This window comes from Neofelis nebulosa, chromosome 6 (genome assembly GCF_028018385.1).
Source record: "Neofelis nebulosa isolate mNeoNeb1 chromosome 6, mNeoNeb1.pri, whole genome shotgun sequence".
Taxonomy (NCBI): domain Eukaryota; kingdom Metazoa; phylum Chordata; class Mammalia; order Carnivora; family Felidae; genus Neofelis; species Neofelis nebulosa.
Genome location: NC_080787.1, coordinates 155,882,364 through 155,888,279, shown reverse-complemented (window position 1 = coordinate 155,888,279; position 5,916 = coordinate 155,882,364). Strand labels below are relative to the sequence as shown.

The following is a 5,916-nucleotide window of genomic DNA, read 5'->3' as shown; positions in this document are numbered from 1 at the left end:
TCTATGAAGCCTCAAGGAAAATAAAACAAATACACTGAACTAAAGAAAAATGATGTATAACATATCATATATTTGTGTATGTTTCTAATTCTTTTAAATTTGTTGAGGTCTTTTCTTTCTTTCCTTTTTCCTCCAAGATATCTTGGTATATCTTTTGCGGGCACCTGAAAACATGTATTCTGTTGTTGTTGTTGTTGTTGTTGTTAGGACTGCCATATAAATACTGATTAAAACTTATTGGTTGGTTTATCAGTTGCTGAGAGAGGGATGTTCTCATCTCCAACTATAATTGTGGATTTGCCTATTTCTTTTTCAGTTCTAAAAGTTTTTGAATCACATATTTTGAAGCTGTGTTGTCCTGTTATCATTACATAATGACTTATTTGGGCTCTTGTAATTTTCTTTGCTCTAAAGTTTACTTTATTTGATAGTAATATAACCACTTCTGCTTTCCTTTGATTAATATTTGCACAATATCTATTTTTCCACCCTTTTACTTTCTGCCTATTTCATTATATTTGAAGTGGGTTTCTTGTAAAGAGCACAATGTTGGGTCACTGCTTTTTAATCCTCTTTACCAATCTTTCTTTTAATTGGACTGTTTAGACAATTTACAAGTAAATAAATTGTTGATGTTAGGGCATAAGTTGACATTTTATTTTTTATTTTCTGTTTGTTCTCTCTGTGTTTTGTCTCTGTTTTCTTTTTCTTACTTTTTTGTAGATTATATATATATATAATATATATAGTGACCCAAGATTCCTTCTTTTCTTAGTTCCTACCTGTTTAGAGAACTTTCCCTAGCCTTCATTTTAGGGTAGGTCAAGCTGGCAATGAGTTCTCTTACTGGTCCTTCATCTGAGCATGTCTTTATTTCTCCTTCATATTATCTCTGGATATGTGATTCTTAACTGACAGTTCTTTTCTTTCAGAAATTGAAAAATGTTGTGTCACTTCCTTGATGAGAGATGAGAAATCTACTGTCATTTGAACTGTTTTCCCCGATAGGTAAAGTCTCATTTCTCTTGCTGCTTTCTACATTTTTTCCTTGTTTTTAATTTTTAGAAGTTTAGCTATGATGTGTCTTGGCATGGATTTCTTTGGGTTTATCCTGTTTGGGGTTCACTTAACTTTTGAATGTATAGATTTATATCTCTTGCTAAATTTGGGAAATAGTCATCATCCTCATCCTCATTCAATACTTTTATGTCCCACCCTCTTTCTTCTCCTTCTTTGAGACTCCAGTGACATGAATGTTAGATCTTTGGTTATGGTCCTGTAGGTCCCTAAGGCTCTGTTCCTTTTTTCTTTCTTTTTTCCTTATTTTCTTTCTGTTGTTCAGATTGGATAATTTCTATTTTTCTATCTTCTTATTCTTATTCTTTCCTCTCTCCCCTCCTTTCTGCTCTTGGGTCCATTCATTGAATTTTTTATTCCTTTAATGTATTTTTTCAGTTCTAAGATTTCCTTTTGATTCTTCTTATATATTCTTTTTTTGGCTGATATTTTGTATTTTTTCCATTTATTTTCAGTGTGTTTATATTTCTTGTTGCAGCATTTTTTAAAAATGTTCATTTATTTATTGGAGGGGGGGTGCAGAGAGAGAGAGAGAGAGAGAGAGAGAGCGAGAGAATCCCAAGCATGCTCCACACTGTCAGTGCAAAGCCCAGTGTGGGGCTTGATCTCACAAACTGTGAGCTCATGACCTGAGCCAAAATCAAGAGTTGGATTCTTAAGCCACCCAGATGCGCCTGCTGAAGGATTTTTATGATTTAAAATTGTTGCCAGATGATTCTAACATCTCTGTCAGTGTTAAAACAAATCCTTGTCGTTTCACTATCTCACCAACATGTGATATTGTCACACTTTTTTTTTTAAAGCCATTCTGCTAAGTGTGTAGTGGTATCACATTGTGGTTTTAATTAGCATTTTACTGATGAGTAATAATGTTGGAAATCTTTTGCTCATTTTTTATAATGAGCTGATTATTTTCTTATCACTGCATCTTCATTAGTTTTTAAAAAGCTCCCTAGCATTTAGAACAATACTTGGCATGGCATACGGGGTCCTATTTAATATGACCCTGTTGGTATTTCCAACTTCATCTTCCAATTTAGTATTGCTCTGATGGCCTCACTCATGGTTGAAAAAAGTATAATATCACAGTAGACCTCCTTGTTATTCCCACTCCCAAATCTATAACCCTATCTACACCTGTCCTTCTTCATTCCATCCTAATGTAATTCAAGAAGTGTCTGTCCTCCTAACAAAGGTCAATTCTTTTACAAGAGTGTTTGATCCCATCCCCTCTCACATTGTTTAGGACTTTCCTTCCATTATTCCCTTTTCTCTCATGTACTATTGATCTTTCATCCACACCTAACTGACCATTCCTACCAGTAAACCAATGTGCTCTTGTATCCTCCATCATAAAGAAACAAGAGAACCTCTCTTGTCCCCTAATTCCCTTCCAGCTACTATTTCTTTACTCTGATCCTCTTTATACTCAAATTTCTCAAAAACATTTTCTATAAATGCTGGTCCCACTTCTTCCCTTCCTGTTCCCTCTCTCCTGCCCTCTGATCCACTGAAGTGCTCTTGTCAAGGCACCACTGATCTACTTGGGCAAAATCTAGTGAAGAATTCTCCTACTTGACCACTGCCTTCTGTTTTGAAGCAGCCTCTTCTCTTAGCTTTGGTGGTGCCGTATTCCCTAGTGTTTTCTCTTATTTCACTAGCTGCTCCTTGGATTCCTGTGTACTTTCTCCTTTTCTCTCTGTCTTCTGGTTGTGGATGTGTCTCAGAGCTCATAAGGCCACTCCTGAAGAAACTTGAAAACACTTGGCTTTTGTGATATAATTTTAAAAATGATATTACACTACATGATGTCTTTTCATTGAAAAGAAGTCCACATTTATATGATGAGTTAAAATTCTACTAACCACCCACATACAGCCCTATTCCCCCAGGACCTACTGTATCCCAGTATCTGCGGCCTCTCCAGTCATTCTGTGTCCCCAGGGCCCCTGGGTGCCCAGACTCCTCTCCCTTCCCAGATGAGACATTTCCATGCTGATAGAAAATCTCTCAGCTCTGCAGGTATCAGCTTTTACCTCTCTCAGCTACTTTGGGTTAATGTTCTTTTTCACAGCAAACAGATTATGTTGTTCCTAGTAATTAGCACCATCTGCAATCATTTGTTCATTCCACTTGAAGATAACCAGTCTCTGCCATTAGAGCAAACCCCTTGGAGGCAGCACCTCTGTCCCAGTGCTTGGAACAAACAGTGCACATGAGAGCAATGCAGTAACAACTCCCATGAAGCCAGGAGTTGTGTGTATGCAAATTCAGATTTACATACACAGAGGCTACATGTATACATACTCACGAATACAGGCAACCCTCAGTACTCATCGATGCTGTGTTTGTGTGTTTGCCTACTTGCTAAGCTTTATTTGTAGCCCCATAACCAACACTTGCATGTTTTCGTGGCTGCAAGTGGATGTGAACAGAACTGGTGAGAGTGAGTCACCTGCACGCACTCCCAGCTGGGAAGGAACCGGGCGATACTCTTCAACTCTCGCTGGAAAGAGGCATCCTTTTGCCACCTAGTTAGTCACATGTTTTCATATTTTTGTGCTTTTTGTTGGCGATTTTGCCATTTAAAGTGGCCCCCAAGCCTAGTGCTGAAGTGCTGTCTACGGTTCCTAAGTACAAAAAGGCTGTGATGTGCCTCATGGAAAAAATACACTTGCTAGATGGTTTATCCAGGCCTGAGTTCGAGGTCTACTGATTGTGAGCTCAACATTCACGAGTCAACAATAAATATTAAATAAGGTTTCTTGAGCAGAAATGCACCTAAAACAGGGTTATGTAGTGATTAGTTGTTGACAATGTGACCAGAGGCTCCCAGGAACCTAACCATGTATTTCCTCCAGGGACAATGACTTAGTCTTCAGTAACTCAGGGTTTGTGTTGACTTTATAGAACATAATTACTGCAAATAACAAGACTCGATGGGAAGTATCTATCTATCTATCTCCAGTTTGCTTCCCTCAATTATCAGTTGAGGGGGATGTTGGAAAAAATGTATGTACTTGTGTATGTTTGTATTTTGTCTGTTTCTTATGAATTGACTGCTTATTTTCTTTGTTCATTTTTCTTTTGTCTTCTTCCTATCAGTATAAATAATTTATATGTCATGCATATTAATTCTTTAAAAAAACTTTTTTTTTAAAACATTTATTTATTTTTGAGACAGAGAGAGAGCATGAATGGGGGAGGGTCAGCGAGAGAGGGAGACACAGAATCTGAAACAGACTCCAGGCTCTGAGCTGTCAGCACAGAGCCCGATGCGGGGCTCGAACTCACGGACCACGAGATCATGACCTGAGCTGAAGTCGGCCGCTTAACCGACTGAGCCACCCAGGTGCCCCTTAATTCTTTATCTCGTACAAGCTTTGCAAGTATTGCATTCCCGTTGCCATTCTTTAAACTTCCCTTTTGTGGTCTTTTCACAGAGGGAAGTTTTAAATGTTTAGATGATCAAATCTGCCCGTCTTTTCCTTTGTAGCTTCTGGGTTTGTTTTTTCATAGAAAGGACTTCTTCAATCTATATTAATAAAATAGAATTCTCTACTTTCTATGTTTTTAAAGGAAGGGAGCCTTCTACTTTATGGGGGATATTTTCAGCATTTTAAGGTGGGAAGCTGCTGAATTAGCAGCTGCTCAGACTCTTTTCTTCCTTCTTTTCCTAGACTTATTCTCAGTTCATGCCTCATGACCAGAATTGATTGATCGCCTCCCAAGTGAAGAGCCTCTGCCTGCACGTCTTACTGCACCCACTTCCTCTCTCAGCACTGCTCCCCCAAATGCTGGTCTGTCTCTGGTAGGTTCTGGCTCTGCCCCTCCCCACCTCAGTGCTCTGTTTCTCTGTCTCTCAAAACAAATAAACTTTAAAAAGTTACATATAAGTACAGACTAAAGACCAAAGTACAGACTAAAGTTCTTTAAATAAGAACTTAATGGCCAAGCCTGACATGGGGCTTGAACTCAAACCATGAGATCATGACCTGAGCCCAAGTCAGATGCCCAATGAACTGAGCCACCTAGGTGCCCCTGGCCAAAGCCTTTTTAAAAACCTCTGAAGAGAATGGAAGAATGGACAGTCCTGACTTCACCAAGATGGGTGTCTGCTTCTTTTCTACAGCTCCTGCTGTCCTTGAACTCCCTCACTGGCTGTGTGACAGTTCCTCATGCAGACACCAGGCTGTAGCCAACTGAGCAGCGGGAGCTTGGAGCCTGGCCCTATATCTTCAGGCGTCTGATCATTTCACATAAGAGAGGCACCCTGCCAATGTCTGCCAGGCTGGACATGTATGGCAGGATCATCCACCAGAGTGAGACAGAGCCTTTTCTGCCCCTTCTGCTGGCCAAGCGGCCTTGAGGGTGAAACAGGTCTCCCCACATTTGTGCTGGACTGACCCGCTGCCCTTGGGCCTTTGTTGGGTAGGCAGTTAATGTGTACAGGCTATCTCCTGCTTCCAACCCCTCGGCATTTTTGTCCTCTATCCCAGCAAATCTGAGGGCGGGTAGAAAAGAACTTGCAAACTCTTAGAAGAGTCTTTGTTTCAAGGGAGGAGCAGCTTAGAGATGTACGGCCCTGCAAAAATGAAACCAAGTGAGCAAAACTCAACCCAAAAGTCATCAACATTCAAAATAATACCAGAGCATGATAGTCTTTTTTTCCAGATATTAGCTGTGCTCTATTTTCTGTGGTGAAGACCCCCAAATCTCTCTCCAGTGGAAGAAACCTTCATTTCTTTCAGCCTCAACAGACCCTATATCCAGAACTGTTTGCCGTTTTTCAGATTCTTTAAAAGACTTAATTTGTTTAAAGGGAAAAAGATTTTCCTA

The 5,916-nt window shown here is 39.7% G+C and overlaps 1 long non-coding RNA gene across 1 annotated transcript; it reads left to right on the top strand.

Annotated features, from left to right (window-relative positions):
• The first annotated feature begins 833 nt into the window (after nucleotides 1-833).
• On the top strand, nucleotides 834-4,973 carry LOC131515224 (uncharacterized). The gene is made up of 2 exons (XR_009263528.1): nucleotides 834-1,008; nucleotides 4,758-4,973. It is a non-coding gene; the product is annotated as an uncharacterized LOC131515224 (long non-coding RNA).
• Nucleotides 4,974-5,916: the final 943 nt, after the last annotated feature.